The sequence below is a fragment of the Coregonus clupeaformis genome, chromosome 28 (genome assembly GCF_020615455.1).
Source record: "Coregonus clupeaformis isolate EN_2021a chromosome 28, ASM2061545v1, whole genome shotgun sequence".
NCBI classification, from domain to species: domain Eukaryota; kingdom Metazoa; phylum Chordata; class Actinopteri; order Salmoniformes; family Salmonidae; genus Coregonus; species Coregonus clupeaformis.
In genome coordinates, this window is record NC_059219.1 from 14068223 (window position 1) to 14085929 (window position 17707).

At 43.2% G+C, this 17707-nt stretch overlaps 1 long non-coding RNA gene across 1 annotated transcript; it reads right to left on the minus strand.

Annotated features, from left to right (window-relative positions):
- Positions 1–553: 553 nt before the first annotated feature.
- Positions 554–17706, minus strand: LOC121543007. The gene is made up of 2 exons (XR_005995976.2): positions 17467–17706; positions 554–849 (listed from the first exon to the last, which is right to left on the minus strand). It is a non-coding gene; the product is annotated as an uncharacterized LOC121543007 (long non-coding RNA).
- Between the last annotated feature and the right edge of the window lies 1 nt (position 17707).

Below are 17707 nucleotides of genomic sequence, written 5' to 3' on the forward strand. Positions count from 1 at the left end.
ACCAAATACTAAACCTTTGACTACTTTAATACACACACTCATATGTAAGTGCATTTGTCCCAATACTTTTGGTCCCCTAAAATGGGGGGACTATGTACAAAAAGTGCTGTAATTTCTAAACGGTTCACCTGATATGGATGAAAATACCCTCAAATGAAAGCTGACAGTCTGCACTTTAACCTCATAGTCATTGTATCATGGAGTACAGAGCCAAAACAACAAACAATATGTCACTGTCCCAATACCTTTGGAGCTCCATGTACTGTATATGAAGTCACCACTGAGTGACATAATGTAGAACACCCTTAACTATAACTGGTAAGACTCAAGTGTGTAAATGACAAAACAGACCAACACAAACATCAGCCGTGCGCACTAGATCACCTGCTGGGTGTCGACGAATGGTGGCCATTCAACATGTAGAATCATTGGGAAATTATTTTTAAAATGACAATATTCTGTGGTCTGAGGCTGCGCAACTGCTGTGCAAGGTCAACGTTAGTGTTGGTCTGTCGTGTCCTTTATAGGGAACAAAGTAAGACGAGACAAGCCATCATCTTCAACACTGCATTTATTGTCACAGGTCTAATTTGAACATTGCCTCCACAGTGCTTCTATCAGAACACAAACCGGGAGGAGAAATAACACCAAAATGTACACAAGAACCAGTGTGTTGGAATATAACAGCAAAACAACAAACAACAATGCTTAAATAAGAGTTAAAGTGCAACCCATTTTACCAGGAGGCAAATGTAAACGGGGAATCCTTTTGTAGTCTTGGTAAGAGAACTCATGTCCCCACAGCTAAGGCAGGACGTCCTCAGGGTGGTCTGGGTTTGGGACATAAGCCTGGAGAGAAGCACAACAGACGTGGTGTTAGGGGATAGGAGGACACCTTGCTGTCCGGCTTACGGAGGTTAAACTCCGCCTTGGGGTGACTCAGCTCCTGCAGGGCCTTCTACTCATCCAGAGACATCTCCATTGCAACCTGGACCGTGAAAAACCCAGCAGCATTGCAGTTCTTGACACAAACCAGTGCGCCTGGCACCTACTACCATACCCTGTACAAAGGCACTTAAATATTTTGCCTTGCCCATTCACCCTCTGAATGGCACACATACACAATCCATGTCTCAATTGTCCCAAAGCTTATAAATCCTTCTTTAACCTGTTTCCTCCCCAACAGCTACACTGATTGAAGTGGATTTAACAAGTGACATCAATAAGGGATCATAGCTTTCACCTGGATTCACCTGGTCTGTCTATGTTGTGGAAAGAGCAGGTGTTCCTAATGTTTTGTATACTATAAAGTACTACTTAAGTCATTTTTGGGGGGGTATCTGTACGTTACTATTTATATTTTTGAAAATGTTTATTTTTACTTCACTACATTCGTAAAGAAAATAATGTACTTTTTACTCCATACATTTTCCCTGGTCATCCCTACTGTCTCTGGTTGGGCAGACTCACTAAACACACATGCTACATCTATAAATGATGTCTGAGCGTTGGAGTGTGCCCCTGGCTATCCGTAAATTGAATAAACAAGAAAATGGTGCCGTCTGGTTTGCTTAATATAAGGAATTTGAAATGATTTATACTTTTACTTTTTATGCTTAAGTATATTAATACCACATACTTTTACTTGGCCAACTTCTCAAATGGCTTATCATGTTTTGTATGCACTACTTTGACATAGTCCTCTGCTGAATTAGTCAGGCTTGTCACAATCACATCTGTTTCGGTTTCCTCATTCGGGGGAATTTACCCAAAAACGTTTCTAGTATCAAACACACAGAAACCTCTCCATGACAGATTAACCTTTTATGGCTTCAGAGTACATTTAAAACTCCCAATGGGCTCACTGATGGCCATTCTGAGCTGTCCCCTTTTGAAGACCCTCGGATCAATGTCAGCTAAAATTTTTTAGATTGCTAAGTTAGTTTAGGGGCCAGCTCTCTAAACTTGTTAACATGGTCGAATTACCAGCCGGGGGGCCTCCATTGATTTTGTTAGTCAGTCTCACTCAGATATCGTATAAAAAAACTGCAAGACATTTCTCTACAGCCTATGGCAAATTGTGTAGAATTGCTGGAAATTAGCTGTAAAACCGCACATTTTCCTCTCCGCCCCATAGCGTAATGAGTAGAATTGTATGAAATGAGTTATAAAATTGTTCTCTCCGGGGGGGACTATAGCCTCATAAGACCATCCTGAAATCTCCTGAGCTTCCACTGTTCTACCTACAGTTTGAAACCGCAAGTTCAGGATGGTCGTGAGAGGCTACTATGACTATGAATTTGAGAGAGGTAAACTTCTCTCCAACGTCATTCTTCAGCATTATGTGGCAGGGTTACTGTTATGTTTCCATTAGGACTAAGGAGCGCACCATTAAGTTGAAACAATATTATGTTACACAATATCAGATGCGTAATTTACTGTACTGCAATGCTTCAGAGACACCATTCCTCTTATCACAACGTTCCTTGCTGATGAATCCCTAAGATTTCCACCATCTTGTCTTATTAGCCAATGATGTACAGCCTGAGAGAGAAAATTACATTTCTGTTATTTTAGACCCTTCTTACTGTTTCTTGTTATTCATACCTTTCTTTGGACTAAATTACGTTTTCAATTGCTTCCAAATTGCAATCACTGTAGTCATATGTGGTCCTCTGTAGCTCAACTGGTAGAGCACGGTGCTTGTAACGCCAAGGTAGTGGGTTCGATCCCCGGGACCACCCATACACAAAAAAAAAATGTATGCACGCATGACTGTAAGTCGCTTTGGATAAAAGCGTCTGCTAAATGGCATATTATTATTATTATTATCCTATGTAAACCAATTAGCCTGGCAAGCATGTTCATATGTAAATATGTCAATCAATCATTGTGACACTGAATTTTGAAAGGAGGCTGTCAGATAGTTACTTGTAGTACATGGAACCAGCAAAGTAACACTGCAGTATGTGGGACGACTGATTTGATTGCCTTTATTTCTTTCATGTCACTGTCAACAATCACACACCTATAAGACAAAGACAACAAATGTTGTGAAACAAAGTAATACATCCAATCATTGATTGAAGAATGACTACAATTAAGGTCAGGTAGCAGACTTGAACCGATTCATATTGATACTGTAGACAAAAAATGTGCTAATGAATACACTTTCAAGGCAGCATCCTAACTGAGTCTCTCTGAGGCTGCTATTGAATCTGATCAAATAAAATTGTATTTGTCACATGCGCCGAATACAACCGGTGTAGACCTTACCGTGAAATGCTTACTTACAAGCCCTTAACCAACAATGCAGTTCAAGAAAGAGTTAAGAAAATACTTACTAAATGAACTAAAGTTTTTAAAAAAAGTTAACAAAAGAAGTAACACAATAAAATCACAATAACGAGGCTATATGCAGGGGGTACCGGTTACCGAGTCAATGTGCGGGGGTACAGGTTAGTTGAGGTAATTTGTACATGTAGGTAGGGGTAAAGTGACTATGCATAGATAATAAACAGTGAGTAGCAGCAGTGTAAAAACAAAGGGAGTGGGGAGGTGTCAATGTAAATAGTCTGGGTGGCCATTTGATTAATTGTTCAGCAGTCTTAAGGCTTGGGGGTGGAAGCTGTTAAGGAGCCTATTGGTTCTAGACTTGGCGCTCCGGTACCGCTTGCCGTGCGGTAGCAAAGAGACCAGTCAATGACTTGACAATTTTTTGGGCCTTCCTCTGACACCGCCTAGTATATAGGTCCTGGATGGCAGGAAGCTTGACCCCATTGATGTACTGGGCCGTACGCATTACCCTCTGTAGCGCGTTACGGTCAGATGCCGAGCAGTTGACATACCAGGCGGTGATGCAACCGGTCAGGATGCTCTTGATGGTGCAGCTGTAGAACTTTTTGAGGATCTGGGGACCCATGCCAAATCTTTTCAGTCTCCTGAGGGGGAAAAGGTGTTGTCGTGCCCTCTTCACGACTGTCTTGGTGTGTTTGTGTCATGATAGTTCGTTGGTGGACACCAAGGAACTTGAAACTCTCGACCCGCTCCACTACAGCCCCGTCGATGTTAATGGGGGCCTGTTCGGCCCGCCTTTTCCTGTAGTCCACGATCAGCTCCTTTTGTCTTGCTCACATTGAGGGAGAGGTTGTTGTCCTGGCACCACACTGCCAGGTCTCTGACCTCCTCCCTATAGGCTGTGTCATCGTTGTCGGTGATCAGGCCTACCACTGTTGTGTCGTCAGCAAACTTAATGATAGTGTTGGAGTCGTGTTTGGCCACGCAGTCATGGGAGTACAGGAGGGGACTAAGCATGCACCCCTGAGGGGCCCCAGTGTTGAGGATCTGCGTGGCAGATGTGTTGTTGCCTACCCTTACCACCCGCCAAGAAGTCCAGGATCCAGTTGCAGAGGGAGGTGTTTAGTCCCAGGGTCCTTAGCTTAGTGATGATCTTTGTGAGCACTATGGTGTTAAACGCTGAGCTGTAGTCAATGAACAGCATTCTCACATAGGTGTTCCTTTTTTCCAGGTGGGAGAGGGCAGTGTGGAGTGCGATTGAGATTGCGTCATCTGTGGATCTGTTGGGGCGGTATGCGAATTGAAGTGGGTCTAGGGTTTCCGGGATGATGTGTTGATGTGAGCCATGACCAGCCTTTCAAAGCACTTCATGGCTACCAACGTGAGTGCTACGGGGCGGTAATCATTTAGGTAGGTTACCTTTGCTTCATTGGGCACAGGGACAATGGTGGTCTGCTTAAAACATGTAGATATTACAGACTCGGTCAGGGAGAGGTTGAAAATGTCAGTGAAGACACTTGCCAGTTGGTCTGCACATGCTTTAAGTACACGTCCTGGTAATCCGTCTGGCCCGCGGCTTTGTGAATGTTGACCTGTGTAAAGGTCTTGCTCACATCGGCTACCGAGAGTGTGATCACACAGTCGTCCGGAACAGCTGGTGCTCTCATGCATGCTTCAGTGTTGCTTGCCTCGAAGCAAGCATAAAAGGCATTAAGCTCGTCTGGTAGGCTTGTGTCACTGGGCAGCTCGCGGCTGGGTTTCCCTTTGTAGTCCGTAATAGCTTGCAAGCCCTGCCACATCCGATGAGCATCAGAGCCAGTGTAGTAGGATTAAATCTTAGTCCTGTATTGAGGCTTTGCCTGTTTGATGGTTCGTCTGAGGGCATAGCAGGATTTCTTATAAGCGTCCGGATTAGTGTCCCGCTCCTTGAAAGCGGCAGCTCTAGCCTTTAGCTCGGTGCGGATGTTGCCTGTAATCCATGGCTTCTAGTTGGGATATGTACGTACGGTCACTGTGGGGACGACGTCGTCGATGTACTTATTGATGAAGCCGGTGACTGAGGTGGTATACTCCTAAATGCCATTGGATGAATCCCGGAACATATTCCAGTCTGTGCTAGCAAAACAGTCCTGTAGCGTAGCATCTGCGTCATTTGACCACTTCCGTATTGAGCGAGTCACTGGTACTTCCTGCTTAAATTTTTGCTTGTAATCAGGAATCAGGAGGATAGAATTATGGTCAGATTTGCCAAATGGAGGGCGAGTAAAGGTGGTCTAGAGTTTGTTTTCCTCTGGTTGCACATGTGACATGCTGGTAGAAATTTGGTAAAACTGATTTAAGTTTGCCTGTATTAAAGCGCCGCTTCTGGATGAGCATTTTCTTGTTTGCTTATGGCCTTATACAGCTCGTTAAGTGCGGTCTTAGTGCCAGCATCGGTTTGTGGTGGTAAATAGACGGCTACGAATAATATAGATGAGAACTCTCTTGGTAGATAGTGTGGTCTACAGCTTATCATGAGGTACTCTACCTCAGGCGAGCAATACCTCGAGACATCGCACACCAGCTGTTATTGACGAATAGACACACACCCAAGCCCCTCGTCTTACCAGACGTAGCTTCTCTGTCCTGCCGATGCATGGAAAATCCAGCCAGCTCTATATTATCAGTGTCGTCGTTCAGCCACGACTCGGTGAAACATAAGATATTACAGTTTTTTATGTCCCGTTGGTAGGATAGTCTTAATCGTAGATCATCCATTTTATTTTCCAATGATTGCACGTTGGCCAATAGTACGGATGGTAGTGGAGGTTTACTCACTCGCCTACGAATTCTCAGAAGGCAGCCCGACCTCCGCCCCCTTTTTCTCCGTCTTTTCTTCACGCAAATGACGGGGATTTGGGCCTGGTCTCGAGAAAGCAGTATATCCTTTGCGTCGGACTCGTTAAAGAAAAAATCTTCGTCCAGTTCGAGGTGAGTAATCGCTGTTCTGAAGTCCAGAAGCTCTTTTCGGTCATAAGAGACGGTAGAAGCAACATTATGTACAAAATAAGTAAAAAAATAAGTTACAAACAACGTGAAAAAACAAACAAAATAGCACAGTTGGTTAGGAGCCCGTAAAATGGCAGCCACCAGCCTGGTAGGAATAGAGCTCACCCACTGGATCATATACATCAGCCTATAAGGCACTTTGACCGCTAATATGCCTGCAAGGAGCTTTGCTCATGAAACAGTCTACAAGGCAGCATCCTGACTTATCAGCCTCTGAGGCTGCTATCGACTCTGATCAAGCTCTGAGGCTGAAAGCTAATCTGATCAGCCTGTCAGGAATAGAGCTCTGAACATTTTTATATTATCCACAAAACATGAAGTGTCCCTTATAAATATACGCATATCAGTTATGCAAGCTAACAACCAGCATAGGTAACTAGCTAGCCTGCTAGCTAGCTAACAGGACTACCTAGCTAAGTGAGCTTGCTAAGCAGCCCTGCTAGCAAGCTAGCTAACAAACACAAAAAGATTGCTAATCTACAACAAATCAGTCTGATATATCAGTGATATATCAGTATAAAGTTGCCTTAATTTTGAAAGATGCTAGCTATATTACCTTTTTTCTTCTAGGCTTCAGCTTTCTTGCATGCGATTGGTTCTGGTATTGGGGGTGGCATGCAGCCTGGGAGACAGTGATGCCTGGCTTCTTCTTCTTCTTCTTCTTCTTCTTCTTCTTCTTCGGTGGGGTTTAATGGCGGTTGGCAACCAATATGTTCAATTAATGCCCCCAACTGGACTATAGTATAAATCCATTATACTTTGTGATACCCCCAAAATATATAACAAAAAATTATATAATAATACACCCTTCCAACTACCCCATTCCACTACTTTGACCCTATCTGCTCCTGCACCATGCCAACGGCCTGGGAGGACAGGACACCACCTCTCAACACACAGTCAAATCTCGTACACCCAAGTAATGCAGCTGCCACCACAACATCTATTTTCTGTGATTTACATTCCATTTCTGAGGTACAGTTGATAACCATTGCTATGAACGCTAAGAAGCCAACCTTACTGAAGCATATATCACTCCTTTGCCTATTCCTCTGTGCTGGCACAGATCTACTACTTACAGGCAGAGCCGCAGGAAGTAGGGGTGTTGAGGGTGCTGCAGCACCCCATGAAAAAGCAGAATAAAAATTCAAATGTACTTTTTTTTGTCCACAAAATTAGTGCACAGGGCCTTTTAATAGTCCTGTATTGGCAGATATATCCGTCTGCAGCACCAGCACTGGCAAAAATATTTGTTCACCTCCAGAACTCGGTCTGGTGGACATCGCACTCTGTTTGTAATTGACCCCAGACTTCTTCTACACACCATCTCTATCTTCATCAAATTCCAATTCACCTTCCAGTTTAACATGTGAATGGAGAAGAAGCTTGTGGACGAGGCTCCTATGCAGTAGTTAATTTTTCCAAATTTGTACTTTGCATTCCACTTTCTTACATATCAGATTTGATTAGTGAGTTTGTAAGTTACCTTTTTGATTCAAACGTGATTGGTAATGGCGCTGACTCCAGTCCAACCGTTACAGAGCCTCATGCGGTCACACTCCCCACAGATCTTCAGAACCTCCGTACGGTTCTGGTCTCGGAAATTACAGCTACCATTGCCACTCAGCTCAAAACTGCCATCAATGCTGCTCTGGCCCCCTTATCCACCCTCCTGGATGGTGTCCGAGCCGCTGCTGATGAACAAGGCCGCCGAATTGACGGCTTTGAGCATGACCTGTGTGACTACAGTGACCGCATAGTAGCCCTTGAGAAAACGGTTGCCCGTCTGAGCTCCGAAAACCAATAGCTGATTGACAAGACCGATGACCTGGAATCCCGTTCTCGCCGTTGCAATCTTCGGGTTGTTGGTATACCAGAGAAACGTGAAGGAGGGGACTCAGTTAAGTTCATGTCAGAATTCTTAGCGGTGGTGCTGGGTCCGGCCATCGTTCCAGCACCCCCGAAGCTGGATAGAGCTCACCGCATTGGCCCCTCCCCAGTGGGTGGAGACGACAACTCCAAGCCTAGAGTGTTTATCGTCCGTTTGCACTACTACCATTACAAGGAGCGCATCCTCCAGAGGCAGAGACCAACTACACTTCTGCGGACGCAAGGTGTTCAACTTTCCTGACCTCAGCTCGAATGTCACCAAGAAAAGAGCCAAATTCCTCGATATGAAACGTAACCATCATGAGAAGAAAGTCAAATTCTCACTCTGCTTCCCTGCTCGTCTCCACATTGAACATGCCAGGGGGAAGCTACAGTTCGACTCCCACGAGGACGCCCAGTGTTGGTTTGACAGTCACTTCTGAGCCGTATCTTGGATCTCTAACCTACTCTTTTGCCATGTAGCATGCATAGCCTAACCTAGCCTACCCTCTAAGTCGAAGGTATGTTTTGACTTTTACGGCAGGGCCTTTTGCCCCCTGTTGCCATTTTACGGCAGGTCCTTTTTATTTGGCTAGATGGTTAGCATAGTAATGCATGGCTACAATTCCAGGCTATTGCAGAGTTTTCCTTTGTTCGTTTGTTCATCTAGATCAGGGGTGTCAAACGTCCGGCCCGCGGGCCGGATCAGGCCCGCAAACGGGTTTAATCGGGCCCGCGAGATGATAAAAAAAAAAAAAAAAAAAAAACTTTTAATAATAATTTTGTAAAGTTTAAAAATGCGCTGCAATTTTTCAATAAAATAAACTGCTGTTCCAATTGCGTCCACTGGATGGCGCAATAGCAATTGTGTTAAGCAAGCAAACTGTTTATACCGGGGCAGAGCAAGTAGGTCAAGCACGTGCAGCCAATGAGCTACTTTGTTTTGCCCGCGATATTTATTACGGCTTCTACTTTTAACATTATGTGCTTTGGCACCCTCATTGCCCCAATATGTCTCTGTCAAAAAAGAGAAAAGTGGACGCAGAGTGCAGAGTGTTCCAAGAAAAATGGTCATCCTATTTCTTCACGGAATTGAATGGGAAAGCTGTATGTTTGGTGTGTTCAGAGCATGTTGCAGTGCTGAAAGAATATAACCTTCGTCGCCACGATGTGAGTCTTCATGCAGACAAATATGACAACTTTCAAGGACAGCGGAGATGAGAGAAGGTGAATGAACTGTTGGCGGGTCTGAAGAAACAGCAGTCTGTTTACTCACAGCCGAGACATCAGTGACGCTGCAGTGAAAGCTAGCTACCTCATTGCTAATAAAATCGCAGTGGCTTCAAAACCATTTAGTGAGGGTGAATTTGTAAAAACATGCATGATGAAGGCAGCGGAGATTGTGTGCCCTGAAAAGCGGCAGGCTTTTGCAAATATCAGCCTGACAAGAAACACAGTTGCAGAAAGGATTTCCGATCTTTCAGTGGATTTGGACAGCCAGTTGAAGCAAAAAGTAAAGTCATTTATTGCGTTTTCGGTTGCAATTGATGAAAGCACGGACATTACAGATGTTGCAAAACTGGCCATTTTCATCCGCGGAGTTGATGACACATTGACCATCACCGAGGAGTTCGTGGAGTTGGTGCCGATGACAGATACAACGACAGCAGCTGATATTTTTACCGCACTCGTCGGCGCGCTGGACAGGGTCGGAGTGGACTGGTCCCGCGCTATCAGCCTGGCTACAGATGGTGCACCCTCAATGATCGGGAAAAAAGCAGGCGTTGTGACAAAGTTCAGAGAGAAAGTGCAATCTGCAAATGGAGGACGTGATTTTTTGACTTTTCACTGTATTTTGCACCAGGAGGCTTTGTGTTGCAAGTCATTAAAGACGGATAACGTCATGAAGGTGGTCATCCAAACTGTTAATTTCATCCGATCCAGAAGCCTGAATCACTGTCAGTTTGACAGCCTTCTCAGAGAGAAAGACCACATATATGGCCTTCCATACCACACTGAGGTAAGATGGTTAAGCCGAGGTGCTGTGCTGAGGCGTTTCTTTGATTTACGAGAAGAAATTGAACAGTTCATGGAAGAAAAGGGCAAACCAGTGTTAGAATTTCATTCCGCAGAATGGATGCAGGACCTTGCATTTATGGTGGATGTTACAGAGCACCTGAATAACTTGAACAAACAGCTGCAAGGGCGCAACAAAGTTGTCACGCAGTATTATGACAGCATACGTTCTTTCAAGTTGAAGCTGTCATTGTGGGAGACGCAACTTGCCGGTGGTGATGCAGCTCACTTCCCCTGTCTGAAAAATGTGTGCGCGACCCAACATGTGGCAGACATGAAGCGGTTCAAAGATAAAATAACGGGACTGTTACGGGAGTTTGAGCAACGCTTTCAGATTTATGTTTATATGTTTTTATGTTGATGTGCTATTGTTTTTAATTGATTTTATTTTATTTGTATATTTAACCTATTCTTGACTCTGTGGTTCTTGCACTTGTTTGGGGAACAGGATTTCATTATTTTTATCTACATTTCTGCCTGAGACATGACACCCTGATATAGTTCTGTGATCTGTGAAACAGTTCTGTTAATCACTGAGGCATTGTGTGTTTGTGTGTTCTTTTCTTTAGAATTTTCAAATAAACTTGACGTGTTTTATGATTAATAGTGATGTTGTGCTTGTACTATTTTGGACACACTGTCCTCAGGCTCCAGCTTTATGTTGTATGTTGATCGTATTAAAACAAAGAAAACAATCTGAAGTTGTTGTTTTTAAGTTATATATACCATGATTTTTCCGGTCCGGCCCACTTGGGAATAGATTTTCCTCCATGTGGCCCCTGAGCTAAAATGAGTTTGACACCCCTGATCTAGATACTTACTGAAGGACTTTTCACCACTTTATTACGCCCCATTGATCATTCATACATGTACAAACACTCGGCCCCTTTTCTTTTTTGTAACAGGGGAACATACTGAGGGACACTTATTTGGCCATCCTTAAGACACAATGTACGTCTCGCACTGATTGAAGACTCCCTGAGTCAGGACAGTTCCGTTTTACTGTTATGGGGTTTTCTGTCATTGTTTTGGTTATCTGTTGACCTTTCGAGGCTGACGTTTGGCAACTCGAACCTTCAGCTCCCTCCACAGATTTTCTATGGGATTAAGGTCTGGAGCCTGGCTAGGCCACTCCAGGACTTTACCGTTTTGTGAATGCCTTTTCAAATGTATTTCACTGCTCGTGCTATGGAGCCTCTCTGCGTCAGGATAGGAAGGTTTTCTGTTTATATGCGCCAAAGCTGGGCAAACTTCAACCTGCTGTTTCCATTCGCTGGGGAAGGAGAATTTGGGTTTTGGTGGGAGGGGAGGGGAGGGGAGGGGGAGTGACCTTTTTTGGTCCTGTTAGTTTTTTAGTTTTTTTTCTTTTTTCGTCCGTTTTCTCTGTTATCTTTGCAAATGCTTGGTATGTTTTCACACCTTTTTCCTTTCAATATTTTAGATGGCTAACAACGCTTATAATAGTAATATGGGAATAGGTAGGCTTAATCATATAAAGTATTTTTTACAAGAGACTCATTTACACATTAATGATCACTCAAGGCTACAAAACTCCAGGTTTAGTCAGGTTTTCCATTCAGACTTTAACTCCAAAGCCAGAGGCGTTGCAATTTTGGTTAGTAAAATAATAAATGTCTCTACTCCTAATGTTATTTCAGACAGTAATGGGAGATATTTAATCATAACTGGCACCATTTGGCACACACCTGTAGTATTGGTCAATGTATATGCTCCCAATTTTGATGATGTTGAATTTGCCAATGGGTTGCTGGGGAAAATCCCTTCTCTAAACACCCATCTTTTGATATTTGGCGGGGCTCTGAATTTTGTTATTAGCCCGGCTTTAGACCTCTCCAACCCCAGAACTATGTCTCCTTCTGCTATGTCAAAGTCCTTCTCAGATTTTATGGTTCAGAATGGGTGTACAGATCCCTGAAGATTTCAGAATCCCCAGGCAAGAAAGTATTATTTCTCACATATTTTTCTCGTATTGACTATTTCTTTATTGATCATAAGTTACTTCCAAATGTCACCTCTTCTGAATATTTACCCATTGTAATTTCTGACCATGGACCTTTAGCCCTCAACATAGTCCTATCAGGACAAACTCGTACTCCTCTCTGGAGATTCAATTATCTTCTCCTGTCTGATGCAGACTTTTGTAACGTTATCTCCACTTCTATTGATCATTTTCTTTTTTCTAATCAGACAAGCTCAACCTCTCATTCTCTCTTATGGGAATCACTTAAGGCCTATCTCAGAGGATAAATTATTTATTATTCTTCTCATTTAAACAAAACTCGGAAAGCTAAACTAGAAGAACTCTCTAAAGCCATCCTTGACTTAGACCATCAATATGTCCTGACGCCATCTCCAGAGCTATATAAGCAACGCTTGAACTTACAATCTGAATTCAATCTCCTGTCCACTACAGATGCAGAATGGTTACTATTGCATTCACGTGGTACCTACTATGAACATGGCGACAGGGCAAGTCATCTGCTCGCACACCAATTAAAACGCAGTGCTGTTACCCGTCTGATTCACCAAATTAAAGATTCCTCTCATAGCTTGATTTCTGATCCTACAGGGATCAATGACACTTTCAAATCTTTCTATTCCTCCCTGTATACGTCTGAATTTCCATCAGATACTGCCAATATGACTACATTTTTGGGTGAACTGAAGACTCCCACAGTTGAGGCTGAAACTACAGATGACCTTGATTCCCCTCTCAGCCTTGAATAAGTTATTCAGTCTATTAAGTCAATGCAGAGCAGCAAGGCTCCAGGGCCTGATGGGTTTCCAACTGAGTTATTTTAGAAATTCCATACCAAGTTAGCCCCTTTACTTTTATCTATGTATAATGAGTCACTTGAACGTGGCTCGTTGCCACCTACCCTAACACAGGCTTCAATATCGCTTCTCCTTAAGAAGGGGAAAGACCCCACTTCCTGTTCTTCATTTAGGCCACTAAGCCTCCTCAATGTGGATGTAAAGGTGCTGACGAAGGTGATAGCGAGGCCTCTGGAAGTTGTCTTACCAGGACTCATATCACAGGAACAAACCGGCTTTATAAAGGACAGATGTTCATTTTGAAATATTCTGATGCTTTTTAACATGATTTATTCTAAACAATTCTCCAACTCCCCTGAGGTGGTAATCTCCCTAGACGCAGAGAAGGCATTCAACAGAATGGAATGGGAGTACCTATTTGCTGTTCTTAAAAAAAAAAAGCTAATGGATCCGTCTCTTGTATACATCTCCCCAGGCCAGTGTCTGTACCAATGACACCCGTTCTGATTATTTTGCCCTGGAACGTGGGACACGCCAGGGCTGCCCACTGTCCCCTTTATTATTTGCTGTCGCCATTAAGCCCCTTTCAGTAGTTTTATGGGCATCCTCCTCTTTCCAAGGTGTGACACGGGAAGGAGTTGAATATAGGTTATCATTATATGCAGATTATTTGTTAATCTATGTAAATAACCCTGTAAGCTGTTTACCTTCTATCCTTTATATTCTGGAGAACTTTGGCTCCTTCTCTGGTTACAAGCTGAATCTCCAGAAAAGTGAGTGCTTCCCAATCAATCCAGCAACGCTACAGCTCCAGCAGACAGACTTGCCTTTTCAGCTTAGCTGCTCTGGTTTCAAATACCTTGGAGTGAACGTAACTCGCTCATTACATGCTCTTTTTTCTGCAAACTTTGCTCCCCTTCTTGCGCAAATGAAAACTGATTTTCAGAGATGGGGTAGCTTACCACTATCACTTATAGGAAGGATTAATGCTGTAAAAATTCACAGTTTACCCAAATTCCTTTATTTATTTCAATCTACCCCATTGTTTTTACCAAAGTGTTTTTTAAAGTCAATCAATCAGGCTGTTACCACATTTATCTGGGGAGGAAAGGTACCCAGAGTCAGTAGATATTTACTTCAGAGATGCAAGTTTAGTGGAGGGCTGGCACTACCCAACTTTTTATACTATTACTGGGCAGTCAACTTTCAGAAATTGCCATTCTGGTTACATTCTCCAGATACCCCATGGTGTCAACTAGAGGCACATTCTTGTATTTCTGCTTCTCTTCCAGCTTGACTCTGCTCTTCTCTCCCAGCATGCCCCTCTCGCTGTACTCGCAATCCTGTAGTGCTTTCCACACTTAAGATTTGGTACCAGTTTCGACTGCATTTTAAATTCTCCTCTGCATCTACTATGGGTCCTATTGATAAGAATCACTTATTCTCCGCTTCCGTAATAGATAATGCATTCTCTCACTGGACAAGGAAAGGTATTAAGTCCTTCCAAGACATATGTAAATTGATTTTTTCTAGTTTTCCCAACCTGGCTTCTAAATACTCTTTGCCTCCATCTCACTTTTTCCGTTACCTTCAAATTAGGCATTGTGTCTCCGCCCAATTTTCTGGCTTCCCTGCTCCACCCCCTTGCCAACCCTGGGATGGCATATTGACTCTATTACCGTGACAGAAAGCAGTCATTTCTCAGATCTATCTATTTATTATGTCATTGGACAAACACTCCACCAACACAACTAACTCTGCTTGGTAACGGGAAATGGGTGTTGAATTTACACAGGAGTGGTGGGATGAGGCGATGGATAGAGTACGCTCCACTACATCTTGTGCTCGTCTTGGTCTCATACAACATTAAGGTTTTACATAGAGGGCATTTTTCAAAATCCAGATTGTCTGAAATATATCCAAATGTAAGTGATGAGTGTGATAGATGTCATGTCTCACCATGTGACCTTAGTCACATGCTCATTCAATGCTCTAAACTACAAAATTACTGGAATTCTATTTTTAAAATGTTATCTGAGGTGCTTGAAATGAACCTGCAGCCATGTCCCTTGATAGCTGTTTTTGGTATTCCAGAAGACTTGTTCTCCTTGGACCCCAAACATGCTGATATTGTTGCTTTTACATCCTTATTAGCTCGACGTAGAATTCTCCTCCAGTGGAAGTCTGCTCAGCCCCCCTCTACTTCTCAATGGCTCAACAATGTAATGTTCTTCCTAAAGCTTGAGAAAATTAAGTATTCTCTTAGGGGTTCAAATTATACGTTTGTTAGAAAATATCAACCATTTATATCATATAATGGCTTGCAGAAGCTCCCCTCTGATGATACGCTTTAAGGTTTCCCAGTAGGTATTCCCAATAGTCAATACATAATAGGTACAGTGGCTTGCGAAAGTATTCACCCCCCTTAGCATTTTTCCTATTTTGTTGACTTACAACCTGGAATTAAAATTGATTTTTGGGGGGGTTAGTATCATTTGATTTACACAACATGCCTACCACTTCGAAAAAGCCTAATATTTTTTATTGTGAAACAAACAAGAAATAAGACAAAAAAACAGAAAACTTGAGCGTGCATCACTATTCACCCCCCCAAAGTCAATACTTTGTAGAGCCACCTTTTGCAGCAATTACAGCTGCAAGTCTCTTGGGGTATGTCTCAATAAGCTTGGCACATCTAGCCACTGGGATTTTGGCCCATTCTTCAAGGCAAAACTGCTCCAGCTCCTTCAAGTTGGATGGGTTCCACTGGTGTACAGCAATCTTTAAGTCATACCACAGATTCTCAATTGGATTGAGGTCTGGGCTTTGACTAGGCCATTCCAAGACATTTAAATGTTTCCCCTTAAACCACTCAAGTGTTGCTTTAGCAGTATGCTTAGGGTCATTGTCCTGCTGGAAGGTGAACCTCCGTCCCAGTCTCAAATCTCTGGAAGACTGAAACAGGTTTCCCTCAAGAATTTCCCTGTATTTAGCGCCATCCATCATTCCTTCAATTCTGACCAGTTTCCCAGTCCCTTCCGATGAAAAACATCCCCACAGCATGATGCTGCCACCACCTTGCTTCTCAGGGTGATGAGAGGTGTTGGGTTTGCGCCAGACATAGCGTTTTCCTTCATGGACAGAAAGCTCAATTTTAGTCTCATCTGACCAGAGTACCTTCTTCCATATGTTTGGGGAGTCTCCCACATGCCTTTTGGCGAACACCAAACGTGTTTGCTTATTTTTTTCTTTAAGCAATGGCTTTTTTTCTGGGCACTCTTCCGTAAAGCCCAGCTCTGTGGAGTGTACGGCTTAAAGTGGTCCTATGGACAGATACTCCAATCTCTGCTGTGGAGCTTTGCAGCTCCTTCAGGGTTATATTTGGTCTCTTTGTTGCCTCTCTGAATAATGCCCTCCTTGCCTGGTCCGTGAGTTTTGGTGGGCGGCCCTCTCTTGGCAGGTTTGTTGTGGTGCCATATTCTTTCCACTTTTCTATAATGGATTTAATGGTGCTCCGTGGGATGTTCAAAGTTTCGGATATTTTTTTATAACCCAACCCTGATCTGTACTTCTCCACAACTTTGTCCCTGACCTGTTTGGAGAGCTCCTCTGTCTTTATGGTGCCGCTTGCTTGGTGGTGCACCTTGCTTAGTGGAGCTGCAGACTCTGGGGCCTTTCAGAACAGGTGTATATATACTGAGATCATGTGACAGATCCTGTGACACTTAGATTGCACACAGGTGGACTTTATTGAACTAATTATGTGACTTCTGAAGGTAATTGGTTGCACCAGATCTTATTTAGGGGCTTCATAGCAAAGGGGGTGAATACATATGCACGCACCACTTTTCCATTATAGATTTTTTTGTTTCATTTCACTTCACCAATTTGGACTATTTTGTGTATGTCCATTACATGAAATTCAAACAAAAATCCATTTAAATTACACGTTAGAATGCAACAAAATAGGAAAAACGCCAAGGGGGATGAATACTTTTGCAAGGCACTGTATAATCATCAACATAATGCTATCCAGTCCAAGCAAGTTTGTCTAAGGTTTACTGATAATTTTATTTATTTATTTCTGTTTTTATATCTTGAATCTGTATTGAGTTGTTTGTATATTTTTTGCTCTCCCCTGTATTCTTGTTTATTTGTTGTGATATCTCTGTAGAATTTTTGTTTTCTAGGACTGAATTGAGGGAGGGTGTAGGGTGGGTTGGGTATATGGTGTGATTGGGGTGGGGGGTTGGGGGTTGGGAGGGAATCGAGGTGGGTGGACTGAGGTAGGGCGGAGAGGTAGGCAAGGGATTGGGGGGTTGGGTGGAAGGGAGGGAGGGAGGGAGGGTGGTTGGAATATGGTCAAATCTTTGTACTTACATTGACGTACATTTTGTAGAACCTCTTCTTCCTCTTTTTCCTCCTCCATTCCTACACCGAAATCCACCTTTCCATGTCCCTGTCCCAATATTCTTCTTCTCCCGGCTTTGCTAGCAGCCCGGTGGCATCCCGATGTAACTCCATCTCATAATCGTCCTGCTCACCTCGGAAATGTGTCTTCTACAGGCACCAACATTTTAAGAGCATGAGCAGTGACACAACTCCCAACCAGCCTACACTC